General features: G+C 45.3%; 1 long non-coding RNA gene across 1 annotated transcript in view; it reads right to left on the bottom strand.

Annotated features, from left to right (window-relative positions):
* LOC141114616 (uncharacterized) overlaps positions 1-22,088 on the bottom strand; it is a 33,413-nt gene extending 11,325 nt beyond the window's left edge. The window contains exon 1 of the long non-coding RNA XR_012236952.1: positions 21,507-22,088. This is a non-coding gene — a long non-coding RNA (uncharacterized lncRNA). The remainder of the gene's footprint in view (positions 1-21,506) is intronic.
* Between the last annotated feature and the right edge of the window lie 248 nt (positions 22,089-22,336).

Raw genomic sequence — 22,336 nt, forward strand, 5'->3', positions numbered from 1 at the left:
GATTGTACTGATTCTTAAGCATATGAAAGGGTATAAGGAAGTTATCACGGTGTAGATCAGCAACTGTTTTGATGCCCTTATCGTGCCAGTCTTTGATATTAAGATTTGGAATGGCATGAGAAAGAATTGCTATAGGTATAGGAATGTCTTTTTGATTGGGTTTTGGAGTTGGGATGTTGCATAGATCCCTCCATGCTAAGACTGATGCTTGGATAGTAAGTGGTAGTTTATTAATGGGAAGGGGTCTCCAAACATCTAGTAGTAGGAGGCATTCTAGAGTATTAAACGGGATCAGAGTTTGTTCTATGTCGCACCACAAAGTTCTAGGTGTCGAGTTGAACCACTCTTTAAGTTGTGTGAGGATGGCTGCTCTATGGTAGTCCTTAATATCAACTAGTCCCATACCCCCTGCCTTTCTATGTTTGAAGAACAATGTTTTAGAGCATCTCAGTCTTTTAAGTTTCCAGATATAGCTAGAGAGTAGGGTGTTTAGTGCTTTGATGTACGTGTTGTGTATTGGGACCGGTAGGGTACGAAACACAAAGTATTTGAGGCAAGATTAACATTTTGAATGAGGCCAGGCGTCCTGTCCAAGTTAACTCAGTATTGGCCATTCTTTTTGTTTCCTTGGATAATTTAGTAATTAAAGCAGGATAATTGGCTTCTGCTAGATCTTGGGGATTTTTAGTTAGTGTTAGGCCTAAGTAGGTAATACTTGAGTTGCTCCAGGTATAGGGATAGGATGTAAGTAGTTGGGATTTTAAGGAGGGTGTTATTCCAAAATCTAGTATAATTGACTTTGTGAAGTTGACTTTGTAATATGAAATCTTGCTGAATTCGTTGAGAGTATCGTGTGCATGTAGTAGTGATATATCGGGTGATGATAAGAAAAGAATAATATCGTCTGCAAATAGATTTATATTATGGGATTGTCCTTGTATGGAAAAGCCCGAGATATTGGGGTGAGTCCTAACTCTTTCTGCGAGGGGTTCAATTAGTAAGTTAAAAATGGAGGGAGAGAGGGGGCAGCCCTGCCTAGTGCCGTTAGATATATTGAAGCTGTCTGATAATAGGTAAGAGGTGAACACTTGTGCACAGGAGGAGGAGTATAGAGCTAATATGGCAGATAAGATGGGCCCACAGAAGCCAAACCTCTGCAGTGTGTGTCTCATGTAGCCCCAGCACAGTAATATTTGAAAGTGGAGCAAGAGGATGTCAAAAAGGCTGATAAAAAGGACTGTAAGCTGGCAGAGGTTCCTATGGTTAATAGAGTTGTTTCCCTGCTCTAAAAAGAGTTGAACAGCGGACGATTTGGAGTCAAAAAGCAATAATTAACAGTCTGTAAAATTGGCTAATTAGCCAGGAGGTGGAGGCTCAAAAAAACAAAAATAATAAGGAGGTGGACGGCGCAGTGGTGAATGAAGTGAAGTAAGGTGTTAGACTCTCTGGAGCAACAGGGGGCAGTGGGAGGAGGGAGTTTGCCCTGTAGAGAACACTATTTTTCTCTTCTTTTTTTTTTTCCCGGTTTGCTATAACGGCTGCCGGTGGGCTAGTCAAGCACTTAAAACAAGCCGAGTAACAAGAAAATATGAGGGGCAGGTCAGTGAAACGGGCTGAAGCCAACCACCCTAAAGTAAGTGCGAGCCCAGGCACTATCAAGAAATATCTGACATCAGAGAACAGCAAAGAGTCCAGGAAAACAATGGTTTGTAGCAAGAGATATACAAATAAACCGCCCCTGAATCTCTCTTACTCCACTGCGCCAAAGAAAAGTGCAAAGCTATATAAAAGATGTGTAAATGAATACAAAATATGTGTACATACACAGTGCACAGTGAAAAAAAGCTGCCACTTAAATAAATACATAAACTGATCAGAATCCCAAAACTATACCTCTCACACGTGTACAGATAGAGATAGCGGCGCTAATATAGATTGTGTAAAATAATGGGTCAGAGCAGTATAATGCCTATGACCCTCTACTTATGCATAAAAATATTAATAATAATAAATAATAATCATAGTGTCATGAAAAATATTAATTTTATCATGAAAAGAAATTTCTTTAACACCCAGTGAAAAGTGTCACTATAAATAATAAAATACAAAAAATGAATAATCAAGTTCAACAGTTGTTTTTCAATCTTCTTGTGTGAAAAATCTTCTACTCTTCCACCACACCACCGTGATAGTGACACCACTCCCTCTGAAGAGCGCACTCACAAGATTGTATAGCCTCCCACTCTCGTGTTCGGCAAAACAGCAATTGAACCACACCTGGGTTGCATGTGATGAACCGTGACTCCAATCAAGCCAGCATATGTGAAAAAATGAATAAAGTGCTCCACATAGCGTGATACCATTTTGACAGATTTATTAAAATCACTTCAAACACACTTCAATGGTTACACTCACTTTTAAACTGAAACATAAAAGCCTTTAAAAAGAAATCCACAGCAAGCACAGCAAGCAACAGGATCAGTGATCCAACGGTGCACCGCGGTCACAGCGGACCTGAAGTGTAAAGTGGTGCATCTCTCACCCAACCTTCTAAGGTCCAGCCATCCGATCGGTGTAGTCCTCCTCAGACAGTGGCATCTAATGTCAGTGCGATGGAATGCCGTGTAACCATGCCCAAGACATGTTTCGTCGAATAGACTTTTTCAAATGGGATTGGCTACACGGATGGTTCATCAATCCATATAGATAGTGTGTGTGTGTGTATATATATATATATATATATATATATATATATATATATATATATATATATATATATATATATATATATATATATATATATATATATATATACACATATACACATACATATACACTATCTATGACCAGTCATGTGATCATCACCAGTCATGTGATCATCACCAGTCATGTGATCATCACCAGTCATGTGATCATCACCAGTCATGTGATCATCACCAGTCATGTGATCATCACCAGTCATGTGATCATCACCAGTCATGTGACCTCCTGCTCTGCACATGCTCACACTTCATGTCCCCCTGACCGTGAAGCACAGGTACAAAGACTGAATGCATTAGTGGATCCCAAACATTATTCAACGAAACATGTCTTGGGCATGGTTACACGGCATTCCATCGCACTGACATTAGATGCCACTGTCTGAGGAGGACTACACCGATCGGATGCCTGGGCTTTAGAAGGTTGGGTGAGAGATACACCAGTTTACACTTCAGGTCCGCTGTGACCGCGGTGCACCGTTGGATCACTGATCCTGTTGCTTGCTGTGGATTTCTTTTTAAAGGCTTTTATGTTTCAGTTTAAAAGCAAGTGTAACCATTGAAGTGTGTTTGAAGTGATTTTAATAAATCTGTCAAAATGGTATCACGCTATGTGGAGCACTTTATTCATTTTTTCACATATGGAGCTGGCTTGATTGGAGTCACGGTTCATCACATGCAACCCAGGTGTGGTTCAATTGCTGTTTTGCCGAACACGAGAGTGGGAGGCTATACAATCTGGTGAGTGCGCTCTTCAGAGGGAGTGGTGTCACTATCACGGTGGTGTGGTGGAAGAGTAGAAGATTTTTCACACAAGAAGATTGAAAAACAACTGTTGAACTTGATTATTCATTTTTTGTATATTATTATTTATAGTGACACTTTTCACTGGGTGTTAAAGAAATTTCTTTTCATGATAAAATTAATATTTTTCATGACACTATTATTATTAATATTTTTATGCATAAGTAGAGGGTCATAGGCATTATACTGCTCTGACCCATTATTTTACACAATCTATATTAGCGCCGCTATCTCTATCTGTACACGTGTGAGAGGTATAGTTTTGGGATTCTGATCAGTCCAGGAAAACAGCCTGGAGCTAAGAGCAAAGTGCCAGAAAGTACATCCCAAACTATATCCAAAACCGGGCTGAGAAGCCATGGAGTTGTCACTGATATCTCAATACATGTGAACGATGATATAACTGATGGCAGTAAAATAGAACTGAGACAGGAAAAACAATTACCAACGAAAGATGAGATGTTGGAGATGTTTGCACGCTTGAGCGATCCATTAAGGGAGAAATGGCGTCTTTGCATGGCAATTTAAGTCAGGTTCTAAAAAGAGTAGAAGAAACTGAGGAAAAGCTGGACTCTCAGGCGGCCGACATAGTTGAGATTAAAGAACACATGGAGGTGATGCAGAGAGAACAAACGTACCTGCGGTACAGATTGGAGGCTCAAGAAAATCGCAGTAGGAGGAAAAATTTGAGAATTAGAGGGTTGCCGGAATTGCCAGGGGAGGATCTACAAAAAAAAAAATGGACAAAGTATTTGGCCAGATGTTGGGGTGTGTAGAGACTTAGAGGTCAACCTATATGGGTTTTTCTCTGGCCGATGCAGATATGTGATGTCGATTTTTTTGGGCCGATATTTTAGGCCGATTTTTTTTTTTTCCTTTTTTTTTTCCCCTTCATCTCATAAAATCTAACAGTTAGACCCCTTTCACACTGGAGCGTTTTTCAGGCGCTTTTGAGCTAAAAATAGCGCCTGTAAAGTGCCTGTAAAACGGCTCCCCTGCAGTCTCAGTGTGATATCCCGAGTGCTTTCACACTGATGCGCTGGCAGGATGTTAAAAAAAAAAAGTCCTGCAAGCAGCATCTTTGGAGCGATGTATACCACCATTCCTGCTCATTGAAATAATTGCGCACCGCTGCCGAAGCGCCTGCAAAGCGTTTCGGCAGCGACGCTTCAGGGGCGCATTTAACCCCTTCCTCGGCTGCTAGCTGGGTTATAAGCGCCCCCGCTAGCAGCCGAATAGCGCCGCTAAAATGACGGTTAAGCGCCAATACAACTAGCAGCGCTTTACCGTCAACGCATGCCCGCTCCAGTGTGAAAGCAACCTTAAGTGATACAGAAAATTTTTTACATTTAAACATTTATTAAACAAAACAAAACTTCCAATAAGTTCACTTGTATGTAGAATTTAGATAAAAAAAAAACCAAAAAAAAAAAAAAAAACTATGTCTTAATTAAATACACAAAAACAGGTAATCAAAACTTTTGGACGAAAAAAAATGGGCTAACATTAATGCTTAGTTTTTTTTTTAATCTATTAGTGTATTTAAAAAAAAAAAAAAAAAAAAAATTGTGTTTGAAAGACCGCTGCGCAAATACTGTGTGACATAAAATATTGCAACAACCGCTATTTTATTCCCTAGGGTCTCTGCTAAAAAAAAAAAAAAAAAAAAAAAAAAAAAAAAAAAATAATGTTTGGGGGTTCTAACTGATTTTCTAGCAGAAAATACAGGATTTTTGCTTGTAAGCAACAAATGTCAGAAAAGATTTAGTCTTTAAAGCGGAGCTCCACCCGATTTTATAACATTAGCTCAAGCCGATTCCCTCACTGTTTTAATTTAAAGACGGCACTATTTTTTTTTTTTTTTCCTACTGTACCTTAGTTTTGCAGATCTTCATCTGTATTTCCTGTATGTGGAGTCTGCGGATATGGGCGTGTAAAGTGCGGCTATTTCGTAATTTCCTTTTAGCCGCACTGGCTCCTGGGAGCTTGTGTCATTGTTCCCAGGAGCCAGTGCTCATCTCCGTTGCCATCACAACGGGGCGGGACTTCCTACGCCGCGGCCCATTGTGATAGCAACCTGAGCTGTTGACGGCGCTCCGATTTGAGGGTACTGCGCATGCGTGAGATCGGGGGTAGAACGGGCGGTGCATGCTGGTCGATCAGCAGCACAGTATCCCGGAAGAGGATGCCTGTGGGCTTCACATGCCCACAGGCAAGATGACAACCGGCAGTATAAAAATGTATACGTTTATTTATTGTGAGAAAACGGACAGCAGAAATCACTAAAAGCAGAAAAAGTGAGTTATATATTTAAATAACATAATCTTTGTCATTTTGCCAAAAAAAAAAAAAAAAAAAAAAAAAAAAACATTGGAGACAGTGGAACCCCGCTTTAAATGGTTAAACTGAGAGCTTCTACACACAGTTCAGTTGATTCATAAGTGTAAACATTGTATCTCTTCAGGTTGTTTTTATCAGATTTGGCAGGCTGCCCAGAGAGGAGAGAAGTCACTTCACAGAAGATTTCAGGCAACTTGTATTGACTTTACAGAAGTCATTTGCAAGTCACGCTTAAGTTATATCGGCTTTTTTTGTCAGCACAATCGGCCGATGCCGATTAAGTAAAAAACACCAAATATCGGCCGATATATCGGTCGACCTCTAGTAGAGACAGAAGAAATTAAGTTCGAAAGAATACATCGCATAAGAAAACCTGCTGAGTTACCAGGGGAAATCCCTAGGGACGTGATTGCAAGATTTCATTATTATAAAGATAAAAAGAGCAGATATGGACAAAATTGAAAACTTCATCAGCCAAATATGAAGAGTCTTTATTACAGATTTTCCCAGATGTAGCTGCTAAAACCCTCATAAGGAGAAGAATGCTGAAACCTTTGCTGGAACAACTGAGGACACAGAACATCCATAATACCTGGGGCTTCCCAGCCTGCCTAATTGGAAGAAAAGAGGGCCGGTTGGCAATGTTAAGATTTCCGGAGGATATGGAAAAATTTTGTATGAAATTGGATATCCAACCAGTGGAGATACCAGGCTGGTGGGAAGCACGGGATAACCCAGCTAAACTGGGGGAACATCAGCATTGGCACCCGATAAGGAAGAAGCAGAAATTAACAAAAAAGAAAACTTAAGAGGAAACAGGGGTTCGGACATGAGGGGTTGGGGGAACTGGGGGGAGTAACGAAAAATGAGAAAGAGATGGGGTTGACCGTCGCGGGGGGGGGGGGGGGGGGGGGGGGGTGGAGTAGGGCCGGCAAGGGGCACTCCTGAAAAGAGGGGCAGCGGCCTGTTGGTGCACCACAGTAGGAGCTCAACCTCCTGGGGGGGGGTGGGGGAAATCCAGCTGGTAAGAGTGAGATGGAGAGCCGAGGATCCAGGGGCCAAGAGATGGCCAAAAGCCCCCAATAGGGGAACAGGGGGGGGGGAGGGAGGAGGGACGAGGGAGGGTGGGATAGCGGTTTATCTCCAACCTATATGACAGGGGGTGGTATAAGGGTCTTATTCCCATTGACTTTAGAGAGCCCATTTAGGAAAAGAGGGGTGGACGAGGACAGAGACAGGATGTCTATGTTAAAAATCATTTCATATAATGTACGTGGGATAATAACCCCACGAAAAAGTTTAACATCTTAAGAGAGTTAAAGTACCCTAAAGCTAAAGTGGTCCTAGTACAGGAGACGCATATCGCTCAGGATTCTAATCTTAAGATTTTTTCACATGGCTTCCCAATCTGGTATTACGGGGATTCCCCAACCAAACAAGCAAAGGGAGTGGCTATAGGATTTGCTAGAGGAGTAAGGTTCAGCCCGGAAGAGAGAATGGCAGACCCGGAAGGGCGCTATTTGTTTCTAAGGGGTAGAATTGTCAGAGGAGAGGAGACCAATGGTGTGTTCCTTGTACATAGGGACACCGATCGGTCATCTCCCCCAGTCAGTCAGCTCCCCCCCCAGTTAGAATCACCTCCCTAAGACACACATTTAACCCCTCGATCACCCCCTAGTGTTAACCCCTTCCCTGCCAGTGACATTTACACAGTAATCAATGCATTTTTATAGCACGGATCACTGTATAAATGTGAATGATCCCAAAAATGTGTCAAAAGTGTCCGATATGTCCGCAATATTGCAGTCACAATAAAAATCGCAGATCGCCGCCATTACTAGTAAAAAAAATTTTAATAAAAATGCCATTAAACTATGCCCTAGTTTGTAGACGCTATAACTTTTGCGCAAACCAATCAATACACGCTTATTGCGATTTTTTTTACCAAAAATATGTAGAAAAATACATATCGGCCTAAACTGATGAAAAAATGTGTTTGTATTTATTTCAAACTTGTCCCTCTTCTTTTGTTTATAGCACAATAAACGCAGAGGTGATCAAATACCACCAAAAGAAAGCTCTATTTGTGGGGAAAAAAATGATAAAAAAATGTCATTAGGGTGCAGTGTTGCATGACCGCGCAATTGTCATTCAAATTGTGACAGCACTGAAAGCTGAAAAATGGCCTGGGCAGGAAGGGGGTGAAATTGCCCTGAATTGAGGTGGTTAAAGGGGTAGTAGAGAAGTTTATGGAATTCAAGTCAGGTGGAGCTATTATAGCCGGAGACATTAATTTATGTTTGGATCCGGAAGTGGATTGTACGTCCCGGGTACAGCGGACTGGGAACGCACAGCGGAAACGACTTCATAAGAAATTACGCCATCATCAGTTGATGGATGTCTGGAGAATACAACACCCTAAAAAGCGTGATTATACGTTCCACTCCTCTGTCCATGGGATATACTCGAGAATCGACTTATCCCTGGTAGAGCACAGGTTGTTAGAGGTGGTTAGTAGTTCAAACATAGAAATTGTCACTTCCTCTGATCATGCACTAGTTTCAATAAAACTAAAATAGGAGGGACTTCAAAAAAGTAAAAACACATGGAGACTGAATGAACGAAGAAGTGCTTCAAGATGCAGATGCAGTTGCAGTGGAGAGGATTAAAAAAAAGAGCTAGAGCAATATTTTATAAGTAATAGTTCAGAAGAAATATCTGAAGCAACAGTATGGGAGGCACATAAAGCCTATATCAGGGGTATTTTGATTGCAATTGGTGCAGAGATCAAAAAGGAGAGAAGGAGGAAAGGAGAGGAGCTACATAAAGAAACCTATGACCTGGAACAGCTTCATAAAAAAAAAAAAACGGGAGAACATGAAACAGAATTGTCAGTCATATTAAAAAGAGAAGAATTTAAAGAACTTATTGAACTAGAAAATAGTAGGGCTCTATTTAGATTGAAGAAAGAACGGTATCAATGGGGAGATGTCGGCTAAATACCTTGCGAAAGTTTTAAGAAAGTGGGGTCAAACTTCATAGAGAATATACAAACGGGTAAGGGAGAAAAGGTGTATACAACTCCAGATTTTGCACAAGTTTTCCAGGACTATTATGAAAAACTTTACTCGATTACCCGAAAGGATACCCCCGACAAGGTTAAAAAGAGGTTAGACAACACAAAGGTCTTTTTAAACGAATTAGGACTAGAAAAAATCCCCCTAGATAAAACTTAGTATCCTGGAGGACCCAATAACAGAAGCTGAGATAATAAAAACCTTAAAAAGGAGTCACCTGCCGGGAAAAGTCCTGGCCCGGATGGGATAACCACAGTATATTATAAGTTCAGAGAAATCTTGGTCCCCAAGATTTGCTCATACATGAACGGGATTGGAGTTAAATGGGATATACGTAGGGAAGCATTAGTTGTTCGCGAAGATACTAGCAGGCAGAATGAAGATGGTAATAAAAGACTTGGTACATACAGACCAAGTAGGTTTTATTCCAGGACGGGAAAGTAGGGACATTGGAGTTAGAACGCTTTTAGTGGTACAAAAGATAAAAGAGTAAAGGACTGCTACTGTCAACAGACGCCGAAAAAGCGTTCGATAGAGTAGACTGGGGATTTATGCAGAACACACTGGAAGCATTTGGATTGGACCCTAAGATGACCCGCTGGATAAATGCCCTCTATAAACATCCTACAGCAAGAGTAAAAATAAACGGGACACCCTCGGGGCCCTTCGAGATGTTTAACGGCACCCGACAGGGGTGCCCCTTGTCCCCAGTATTGTTTGTTCTCTCATTGGAACCGCTGCTGGTAGGGATTAGACAAAACCCAGACATTAAGGGGATAAGACTTGGAGATGAGGAACACAAAATAGCGGCATTCGCCGACGATATTTTGTTTTATATTACCTGTCCTAGGACAACCCTACCCAATCTATTGAAATCTCTTAAAACATATGGAGACTTAGCAAATTTTAAAATGAACCCTACAAAATCTGAGATACTTACCATAAGCGTTACGGCCCAGGAAGAACGGTTATACCAACAGGATTTCCCATTTGTATGGCGAGATACAGACTTAAAATACTTAGGAGTTAACCACTTGCCGACCGTCTAACGCAGATATACTGCGGCAGAATGGCACGGACAGGCAAAATCACGTACCTGGTACGTGATTTGCCTCCCGCTGAGGTGGTCGGCATCGTTAGGGGAGCGATCCGTGCTGAGGGGGAGGCCACTAATTCGTGGCCACCCCCTCGCGATCGATCCCAAAGAATGAAAATCTTCCTCTGCTGCTGTAATGTAAACAGCGGCAGAGGAAGTGATGTAATCTCTCATCGTGAAGCCTTTTCGTTCCGGCTTCCGAGGAGTGAAGACATCAAGTAAGTCTGCACCAACACAACACTTACAGTAGAACACTGTAGGCACACTTTTCACCCCTGATCACCCCCCTGTACCCCCTGTCACAGCGACACCAAAAGCAGTTTTTTTTTCTGATTATTGCATTGGTGTCATTTTTTGACAGTTATAAGTGGTAGGGCAGTTAGTGTTAGGCCCCTTTAGGTCTAGGGTACCCCCCTAACAAAGTTTTAACCCCTTGATTACCCCCCGTCGCCAGTGTCACTAAGCGATCGTTTTTCTGATCGCTGTATTAGTGTCACAGGTGACGCTAGTTAGGGAGGTAAGTATTTAGGTTCGCCGTCAGCATTTTATAGCGTCAGTGACCCCCATATACTACCTAGTAAAGGTTCTAACCCCCTAATTGCCCCCTAGTTAACCCTTTCACCAGTGATCACCGTATAACTGTTACGGGTGACGCTGGTTAGTTTGCTTTTTATAGTTTCAGGGCACCCGCCTTTTATTACCTATTAAAGGTTTAACCCCCTGATCGCCCGGCAGTGATGATAGAAGTTAAGTTTTAGGGTCTGCATTGCCCCAGGCAGTGTCAGGTTAGTGCCAGTACCGCTAACACCCACGCACACAGCATACACCTCCCTTAGTGGTATAGTATCTGAACGGATCAATATCTGATCTATACTAGCGTCCCCAGCAGTTTAGGGTTCCCAAAAACGCAGTGTAAGCGGGATCAGCCCATATACCTGCTAGCACCTGCGTTTTGCCCCTCCGCCCAGCCCACCCAAGTGCAGTATCGATCGATCACTGTCACTTACAAAACACTAAACACACATAACTGCAGCGTTCACAGAGTCAGGCCTGATCCCTGCGATCGCTAACAGTTTTTTTGGTAGCGTTTTGATACAGTCACTAACAGTCAGGAGCTTTTTTACCTGTAAGTCTCACTAGTGTACCACTAAATTTAGAGCCCAAAATGGCAAATCGAAGGTACACTAGTGAAGAGGCCTACACGTTTCTGAGCATGACAGAGTGAAGAGGAAGTCACTCATCTGTCAGATAGCTCTGATGACGGAGTTGTGGTCCCTGCCAATGTCAGGCGTACCAGACCCCAAACTTCTTCTGTCGTTGATGTGCAAGAACCGCAGGTCCCTCGTATGGAGCAGAGCAGTACTAGCACCGCTATTGCTTTTGGTGAACTGGCAATCACCAGCGGCCTAGTACACCCTGGTCATAGTCAATCCAGCACTGCAGTATCACGTGGTGACGTGGCGAGTCCCATAAGTGCAGTTCAAGCTGGTGAGGTGGCGAACACAAGTAGTGTCCCGCTGCCACCAAGAAGACGAACACAGGCCCGTCCTGCCCATAGTGACCTTCCTGCTGCATTCACCAATCCTAATTGGGAACCCACCACTTCTGCAACACCCCTACTTCCCCCATTCACTGGCCAACCCGACATTCAGGTGGAAACAGTTGATTTTACGTCACTTGATTTTTATTCGCTGTTTTTCACCGAAGATCTTTATAGATCTATTGTGGACCAAAGCAATTTGTATGCTGGTCAACCCATCGCCACTATTCCCCAGCCCTCCCTTTCCACAGATTGGAGACCAATTATGGTTTCCGAATTTAAGCTCTTTCTGGGTCTTTCCCTCAACATGGGCATAACTAAAAAGAGTGAGTTGCGGTCATATTGGTCCACTGACCCAATTCACCATATGCCCTTGTTCTCTGCCTCCATGACCAGGGCACGATATGAGCAGATCTTGCAGTTCATGCACTTCAATGACAATGAACTCTGTCGTCCTTGTGGAGACCCTGAATACGATCGGCTCTACAAAATTCGGCCCCTCGTAAACCACTTCAACCAACATTTTTCAGACTTGTTTACTCCCCATCAAGTTGTCTGTGTTGATGAGTCCCTGATTATGTTTTCTGGCCGCTTGTCATTCAAACAGTACCTTCCCAGCAAGCGTGCCAGATACGGGGTCAAGATGTATAAGCTCTGTGACAGGGCCACAGGCTATACATGTAGTTTTATAGTTTACGAGGGAAAAGATAGCCACGTAGAGCCGACAAACTGCCCTGACTACATAGGAAGCGCTGGCAAGATTGTGTGGGACTTGGTGTCACCCTTATTCGGAAAGGGGTACCACTTATATGTGGACAATTATTACACGAGAGTGCCACTTTTTAGTCACTTGTTTGATCAGCAGATTGTAGCATGTGGCACCGTGCGACCTAATCGCTGGGGCTTTCCCCAGCGGCTTGTAGATTCCCATCTTAGGCTGGGGAAGAGAGCCTGCTTCAAGTGTAATAACTTGCTCGCTATGAAGTTGAAGTGGAGGGATAATAATAATGTTTTCGTTCTTACCTCCCTTCATGCAGACACGACGGTTCAAATTACTACAGCGACTGGTGTTGTGGAGAAACCCCTCTGTGTCCACGAATATAACCAAAATATGGAAGGGGTGGACCTCAACGACCAGTTGTTGGCGTGGTACCTAATTGCCCGTAAGGTCAGACGCTGGTACAAGAAAGTGTCTATTTATTTCAATTGGCTTTGCTGAACGCTCATGTGCTATACAGAGCTTCAGGACAGACTGGATCCTTCCTTAAATTCTAGGAAGAGATCGTCAGAGCCCTTCTGTTTCCAGACGGTGCTCCACCTCACCTTCCCCAACCAAATGCAGTAAGCCGGCTGCATGAGAGGCATTTTCTTTATGTCCTCTTGAGTACCCCTACCCAACCAGACCCCCAAAAAAGATGTGTCTGCAGCAAGCGCGGATATAGGCGCGACACCCACTATTATTGTCCCTCCTGTCCTGACAATCCTGTTCTTTGCATTGGTGAATGTTTTGAACGCTACCATACACTAGTTGAGTATTAACGTAGGGTACAGCACTGCACAGACTAGGCACACTTTCACAGGGTCTCCCAAGATGCCATCGCATTTTGAGAGACCCGAACCTGGAACCGGTTACAGTTACAAAATAAGTGTAAAAAAAAAATATATATATAAAAATAGTTGTCGTTTTATTGTTCTCTATTGATCTGCACTTTTTTACTGTATTCTGTTCAGCAAAGTTTTAGTGTTATTATGTTTTATCACGTTTGCTTTATAGGTATGCAATTTTTTATACTTTACTGTTTACTGTGTTTTATTGTTAACCATTTTTTGTTTTCAGGTACCCCATTCAGCTGCAGAGCGGATTTATTTATCTTGACAGCAACAGCGTTTGCTCCCACGATACATAAAGCCGTGACTCCAGCGATGTCGGAGGCGATTTCACCACCACAGTTCCACATGCTTCGGTGTATATATATATATATATATATATATATATATATATATATATATATATATATATATATATATATATATATATATATATATATATATATATATATATATATATATTTTAGGCACAGGTTGCATTAAAAAATGTTTTATTTTTTACTATTTTTTTTTTTGTTTTTGCTTTGCAGGTATGGTAAGTCTTACTGTTATACTGTAATGTTACTTTGTGTTATTGTTACCATCATTTGCTTAGCAGGTACGCCATTCAGTTGCAGCGCGGATTTATCTTGACAGCGACAGCGTTTTCTCCCATGATCCATAAAGCCTTGGCTCCAGTGCTGTAGGAGGTGATTTCACCACCACAGTTAAAAAAAAAGAGCATATATGCCGAAGCATGGGAGCAGCAGGGGCGGAGGAGCGATTTGCTCCTACCTTTTGGGGCGGATGCCCCTATGCTTCGGCATATATAAATGGTGCATGTATGCCCATAATTAGAGGTGGGTGGATGAAGGCAGGTATTTTAATGGTGGGCATACCCACCGATCAATCTCTTTTTTTCGTTCAGCCCACAGGCTGCATGAAAAAAAAAAGTTTACAATATATGCCCAACAAGGACCAGCAACGTACTGGTATATTTCTGGACTTTTAGTGGTTATACCAGAATGATGCCTGCAGGTTTAGGTATCATCTTGGTATCATTCTTTTCAGCCAGCGGTTGGCTTTCATGTAAGAGCAATCCTAGGGGCCAATTAGCCTCTAGACTGCTTTTACAAGCAGTGGGAGGGAATGCCCCCCCTCCCCCCCACCGTCTTCCATGCGTATCGTGGGAGCAAACGTTGTTGCTGTCAAGATAAATAAATCCGCTCTACAGCTGAATGGCGCACCTGAAAACAAAAAAATGGTTAACAATAAAACACAGTTTCTTAGGCCATAGAGATTTTTGGAGCCATTCTGGTCTCTGATCAGCTCTATCGTCAGCTGGTCGAATCACCGGCTGCATTCTCAGGTTCCCTATGGCCTAAGAAACCGGAAGCTACGAGCATTTTTATGACTTAGATTTCGCCGGATGTAAACAGCGCCATTGGGAAATTGGGAAAGCATTTTATCACACCGATCTTGGTTTGGTCAGATGCTTTGAGGGCAGAGGAGAGATCTAAGGTCTAATAGACCCCATTTTTTTCTCTGACGTAGGCTCTTTACCATGTGATCAGCTGTGTCCAATCACAGCGTAAACAGGAAGAAGCGTTTATCAGCTTTTCCTCCACTCGCACTGAGGGACTGAAGTAGAGAAGAGCCGATTGGCTGCTCTTCACAGGGGGGGGGGGGTCTGCACTGATTATCAGTGCGGCCCCCCCCCAAGGATGCCCACCCGTGTCCACCAGAGATGCCCACCCAGGACCACAGGAGTGGTTCATTGTCTCTGAGCTCCCTGAAGTTGAAAACACCGAGCCCAGATATACATGTTTAGCAACACATACTGAGAGGGAAAAGGGCGGATATAGTGGCTGGGGGGATTCAGAGGAGGGAGCGGACTTCTGTAATAAGGCTAAGGAGGAAAACTACGGATCCAGACACCCCCATATCATCGTATTATCAGTATATTAGGCGGTCATTACAGTATATTTGTTATTCTCTACAGCAAAAGGTAGGTGATAGGCAGGGCAGGACTTAGGGTGGTGGGGGCCCCTGGGCCTGAGTCACTTTCGGGCTCTACCTTCTATACATTACTTTAAACCTTTAGGGCTCTTTCACACGGGGCGGATCAGTGATGATCCGCCCCATGAACACCCGCTGGCTCAGCCGATCCCCGCTGAGCAGGAAGATGAGAGGTCCTTCGCTGCACAATGTGCAGTGACAGACCTGTCAGAGCGCCGCTCTCCCCTATGGGGGATCGGGTGATGACGGACCGTAGTGTCCGTCGTCACCCCATCCGATCTGAAAACGGATGGAAAAGTAGGGTTTTCCTCCGTTACACTTTTCGGATCGGAGGGGGTCGGATGTCAGCGGACATGTCACCGCTGACATCCGACGCTCCATAGGGATACATGTATGTCCGTTTTTCATCCGAAAACGGAAGGATGAAAAACGGACATACGGATCCCCCGTGTGAAAGAGCCCTTAGTTTTCTTTTAAGCGCACCACTCTGATACCGTTTGTCCGCCATTACATCACTGTCTAATGCAGACAGGTTTTCTCAACGGCAGTAAACGAGGCACTACATAACTGCCAATAACCAATCAGCAAACCTCAAGATAAGAGTTTAAGGAATTTTAAGGAAAAAAACGTACATTTAAATGCTCATCAATGCAGCCTTGCACAGCGTCCATCTACATGCTTGTCCAGTGTTATTTGCAACCTTGTCCAGTGACATTGCAGCCTTGTCAGTGTCATTTGCAGCCTCCATCTGCAGCCTTGTCTGTGTCATTTGCAGCCTTGTCCAGGCCTGCAGTTAAACTGCAGTGACTTGTCAGTTTAAATATGGTGCCGCCGAGATACACAGAGCTGGTCCTGTGTATCTCGGCTCCTCTCGCAGTCCCGCCCAGTCCCACCCTATGATGGACATAACACAGTTCCAATGGCGGGACTGGGTGTGACTGTGAGCGGAGAGGAGCGCTGCCGATATACATACATAGCCGAGTGTACTCGGCTAGCTCCGCTCAAAGTCACACCCAGTCCCTGAGTTATGTCCATCATCATAGGGCGGGACTAGGCGTGACTGTGAGCAGAACAAGCCGAGTATAGCCGAGTACACTCGGCTGGGGCCCGCGGGGCCCATGGGCTTGAGCCCAGTCAAGCCCAATGGTAAGTCCGGCCCTGGTGATAGGACATCAGGGGCGGGGCTGCCTCCAGCTAGAGGCGTGCCTGCTCCTCCTACCTGATAAACATTAAAACATGAGCCCCCCCAATAAGCTAACAAATGGGATCAAAGGGGGGAGCGTAGATGGGGGGGGGCCCCCCGTTTTATTTACCCGACCCCAATCCTTCTCCAGGCGGTCTTCTATCGAGAAGTGCCCGGGATGTACGGCGCATGCGCCGTACGGAACAGCACAACAGCAGAGCTTACGATCAGCTGTTGTGTCAGAGAGACGGCGCCTGCGCACAATAACTGACGGAAGATTTTTCTGTCAGATTGTGCCTGGCGCTGGTGAGGCGTGTTAGTGTCCGTGAGGGCCGGATTAGTACATGATGGGGGCAGATAATTCAATGATGGGCAGTGCTGCAAAACACAGATTTTTCTATCTGAAAAATTTGTGTTTTGCAGCACTGGCCTTCATTTAAAAATCCGCCCCCATCATGTACTAATCCGCCCCTCACCGACATGAACACGCCTCGCCAGCGCCAGGCACAATCTGACAGAAGTATTTCTTTCATTGGCTATTGTGCGCAGGCGCCGTCTTTTCGACACAACAGCTGGTTGTAAACTCAGCTGTTGTGCTGTTCCGTACGGCACTATCCGACAGAACACAGAGAGAGGACGGACGTGTTGTGTGATGGAGGAGGAGAAGAAATCTCGGAAATGATTGTGTGACATTCCGATGAGGACACCCGATTTAAGGGAGAATTCTGATGTAATTTGGCATGTGATGGCTCTCTTTGCTGTACACGGTCAGGGGCCCTTACCACGTACAAGGTAAGGGGCCCCCAAACTAAGCACTGTGAGGGGCCCCTCCATCTATCCCAGGCCTTCGATTTACCATACACTGTCAGGGGCCCCTCCTCTTTAGTCCTATAGGGTAAGGGCCCTTCCACCTCAGGCCTGCAGACTGAGGGCCCCCTTTACTGTAAGGGGTCAATACACTTTAATTCTACAGGGTAAGGGGCCCCCTCCCACACAGCGACGGGCCCTTCCAACTCAGGCCTGATGTGCAAAGCCCCATTTACTGTTGAGGGGGTCATAGATTTTATATGTACAAGGGGAGGGGCCTCTCCACCTCAGACCAGCATCATAAAGCGCCCCCTCCTGAGATCTGCACTGCCCCCACCCAGCCGTCATTCACATGTAGCTGCATAGCTGCACAGCAAGCAGGTCCCTGCAGCTAGGGATGGGCAGTCAGAAGCATCCAGGCTCGGTCACCCGCAAAACACGAATTACAATATAAAAGGTCATCGTCACACCAATGAAAATGCTTACTGCTGGTGTTTAGTCAGATCAGGCGACTTGTCAGAATGTGTAACAGAAGTAGAATTGCCACCTCAACCCTTTAAACCCGAACACTTATTAATTACACAGGTTATGTGGCTGATTAAGGTGGTAATTAAACTCGCTTGTTGCCTTATCTGCATTTAATTAGCCTCAGAACCTGTGTAATTCATATGTGTTCGGGTTTAAAGGGATGAGGTGGCAACCCTAAAAATGGAAGTGATGTTCCGTCACCGCCATCTTGCTACACCCCGCACTCCTCCACAGTAAGGATACACTGAGGAGGGGAAAGCGGACATCTGATTACACCCACCGGAGTTTTGCACTTTAAAATTATTTTTAGGAGTAAAGTTAGTTTATATAGCGAAATACAGTACTTATAATTTCGTCCGACTGGTTAGATGTTGAATTTTAAATTTCAATTTTCCATTTTCTCAGTATTGTAGCTCTAGCAGCATATATAATTTGCATTCAAATTGGCCTTAGCCCTGGTTCACACTGGTGCGTTCTGACATGTCAAATCGGCGGCAATGGCACCGTCCTAATCGGTGCAATGCCGCATTTGCGGCGCCGCACCGATTTTAAAAAGTAGTATCTGTACTATTTTTTGCGATTTTGCCACTACAGAGTGCCCACCGGCCTCTACAGAGGCCCCACCAGCCACTACAGAGTGCCCACCGGCTGCCCTGCTACTACAGAATGCCTACCGGCCGCTACATAGTGCCCAATGCCCGCCCTGCCACTACAGAGTACCCTATCCTACCACTCACTGCCCAGCCACTACATAGTGCTCACTGCCTGCCCCGCTACCACATAGTGACCTATCCTACCACTACATACCGCTCACTGACCTAAATATTATACAAATACAAGGCACCTCTGTGTCATACATGACATTTTAGATTGCTGTGCCCCAGGACTCTATCTAGAAGGCTGACTGAAAAAAAGAGTTGGGGAACACGGCTAAGGCAAAACCTTTTAGTTTTGTAAAGGGTGGGGGAGGATTAGACTGTCAGGCTTTTATTGCTATCTGAAACCCCCCCCCCCTTTATTTGTACCTGTGACCACAAGAAAGACAGCGAGGGGAGAAATCCAAAATTTTTGCATTGTCACCACAGCAGGAGGCAAATGAAGATCTTCCAACGGGGACACCCATTCTGGTAACTAATGGGAGGAGAGGTTCCTCCCACTTCCTGTTGTGTCTCTAGGACAGGGAGTGACATTTCTAAAAATGGGCTGTTAGCCCTTCTCTACCAAAATCTATTAAAAAAGAACAGAACATGGCCCCCACACTGCTTACTATCGGAGGCCCCTCCTTCTCAGGGTTAAAAGGATAACGTCCTCCCACACAGCACACTCAGCATGGAGGCCCATATGTTTTATGCCTGACAAAAAGGGGCCCCTGATTCTTCTTATCATGGTGGGGGAGGAGGCTCAGTGCATACTTTCAGAGGCCCCTCCTTCTCAGGCTTAAAGGAGAAGTCCAGCCTGAGCTTTTTAGGCTGGGCTTCTCCTAAGGGTCACAGGAGTGCAATCAGTTTTGCACGCCTGTGACCCGTTTTCAGCGGAGAGCTGTCTGAAACCGCTCTCCGCTGACGTCACTGCCATCAGTCGAGGCAGCGCATCATCCCGACTTCCCAAGTCTGGATCCGCCAGCTGCCTTGACTGATGGCAGTCTCAGCGAGCCGCTAAAACGGCCGCTCCCTGCCCCTCCACAGCTCATCACTCCAATGAGCGTGGAGAAGGAGAGCAGGAGCAATGCTGACAGAGTCAGCATCGCTCTGCTCAGGGAGGAGTGAGAACCGAGCCATCAGCAATGTTCGGTGGCTCGGTTCTCAGTGTAGAGACGCCGGGGGACAGCTGCAGCATCGGTCCAATGCTCTATCCACCGAGGTAAGTATGATTAACAGAAAAAAAAAACCCATACTTTTCTTTTAAAGGGTAACATCCTCCCACATAGCACGGGGGCCCATACACTTTAAGCCTGATAAAAAGGGACTCCTGATAGTTCTCATTATGGGGGGGCCTCAGTGCATACTTTCAGGGGCCCCTCCTCAAGCATACATGGTAAAGGCTCCCTTTACTGTGCACTGTTAGAGGCTCTTATTGCTTAAATGGCGATGGGATACACAGAATCGTCCCTGTCAGCTGCAGCCATGATCACTTCTTCCTGCCAGGTGGAGTGTGTGTGTGTGTGTGTGTGTGTGTGTGTGTGTGTGTGTGTGGGGGGGGGGGGGGACTAGGAATAGGGGCGAGGAGCCCGTCACCCAGGGGAAACAAGTCACGCCCACCAATCTTATGTTTATAGAGAAACACGTCTTCTTTCCGCCGGTAGAAGGAGGGGAGGAGGGTGGAGGTGGGTCGCTAGGGGATTCACAGAGAAGTGAGGGGGGCATTTCTGAAGCCAAGTCGGCCATTTACAGTAGGGGATGAAGGGAAACCAAAGCGAATGTGAGATACGTGACAAATTAAAACCACACCCATATCATTATGTTATCCCATACCATATGATGTCCAACAGGATAAGCTGCGATCGCGCGCAGCATGGCGATTGTTTGTGTGGTGTGTCAATCTGACACACCGCATCACCGATCTCGGTAAAGAGCCTCTGACATAGGCTCTTTACCATGTGATCAGCTGTGTCCAATGACAGCGTAAACAGGTAGAGACGTTTATCGGCTTTTCCTCCACTCACACTTACGGACTCGAGTAGAAGAGAGCCGATTGGCTGCTCTTCTGGCGGGGGGGTCTGCGCTGATTGATTATCAGTGCAGCCCCCCGAGGATGTCCACCCGTGTACACCAGGGATGCCCACCCAGGACCACAGGAATGGTTCATTGTCTCTGCATTTCTGAAGTTAAAAACACCGAGCCCAGATATATGTGTATAGCAACACGTACTGAGAGGGAAAAGGGTGGATATAGTGGCTGGGGGGATTCAGAGGAGGGAGCGGACATCTTTAATAAGGGATAGAAGGAACATTACGGATCCAGACACCCCCATATCATCGTATTATTAGTATATTAGGCGGTCATTACAGTATATTTGTTATTCTCTACAGCAAAAGGTAGGCGATAGGACATCAGGGGCGGGGCTGACTCCAGGTAGAGGCGTGCCTGCTCCTCCTACCTGATAAACATTTAACATGAGCCCCCCCTCCAATAAGCTAACAAACAAATGTGATCAAAGGGGTGGGGCTTAGATTTGGGGGTGGGGGAGTCACATCCTTAGTTATCAGGAGTTCATGCTGGGACTTATAGTCCTTCACTTTTAGGGGATGTGACCCCCCCTCCAAAAGTGAAAGACTACAGTTCCCAGCATGAACCCCTGATAACTAAGGATGTGACTCCCCCCCCCCCCCCCCCCAAATGAACCCTGCAGAGCTGAAGATATGACCCCCCCCCCCCCCCCAATTAGTGAGGAACTACAGGTCCAAGCATGAGCCTCCCGCATGGAGGAGTCGCATCAGCAGCCAGCTGCAGGAGGGGTGTTCACTTTCCTATAATTTCCTTTATACTTTAATAGATTTAACAATATTTAATTCAATCATTAAAATTATTTCATTTCATTTGAATTAATACTTTGACTTAATTTAAATGAATTTAAAAACGAATCATTTAATAATGATAAAAAATCAATCAAAAAGGGAAGGTATTAATAATCTATAAAACAATGATAGGAACACCATACATTAAAGGGGATGTAAACCCTGATGGTTTTTCCACCTTAAGCATTCTATGTATTAAGGTGAAAAACCTTCCGTGGTGCTGCAGTCCCCCGAGCCCCCCGTTTTACTTACCTGACCCCAATCCTTCTCCGGCCGGTGTTCTATTGAGAAGTGAGGAAGGAGTGAACACCGCTATAGGAACTCTTGATAGGTGTTCTATTGAGAAGTGCCCGGGACGAACGGCGCATGCGCCCTACAGCACAGCACAACAGCTGAGTTTACGCTCAGCTGTCGTGTCGGAGACACGGCGCATGCGCACAATAGCTGCGAGCTGATAGGCAGCAGAAATGAAGAGGCGGAGCCTGCTACAGAGACAGCCAATCAGGTGCGAGCGCGCAGCCAGAAGCCGTTTATCTTAGTGCGTCACTCTGAAGGAAGCTCAGTCTGCGATTTGCCAGCTAGAGGGGCGAAGGTAACAATGGGCGGATCTAGGCTGGCTGTGCCCCACCCTCCATTTCAATTGCGCCTCCCACCCACAACCTTTCTTCACTTCTGAAGCTGCAGAGGCGGATTTTAAGCCTCCACAACAGCTGATCGTAAAATCACCACATGCAACACATTACCGCACTGCGTTCTGGTTTGAACGGGCCCTTAGGACGCACGGCTGCACAGACACAGCTGCTTGTCCTCATAGGTGTGTACACAGGCTGTTGTGTTTTTAGCGACCCCCCCAACTGCTCGTCCTTATGCTGCAGAAGCAGCGTAGGGGGAGTACATATGCCATCAGCCGTGATGCATGGCAAAGATTACCCCCGCTCAGGCAGTCCCCCCCCCACGCTAATCGTGACCCACGCAGCTGCTAGTGGATGATTGTTTCGTCGCATGGGGTAACGGAAGTGACGTTCCGTCGCCGCCACCTTGCTACACCCCGCACTCCTCCATAGTAAGGATACACTGAGGAG

This window comes from Aquarana catesbeiana, linkage group LG01 (genome assembly GCF_042186555.1).
Source record: "Aquarana catesbeiana isolate 2022-GZ linkage group LG01, ASM4218655v1, whole genome shotgun sequence".
NCBI lineage: Eukaryota > Metazoa > Chordata > Amphibia > Anura > Ranidae > Aquarana > Aquarana catesbeiana.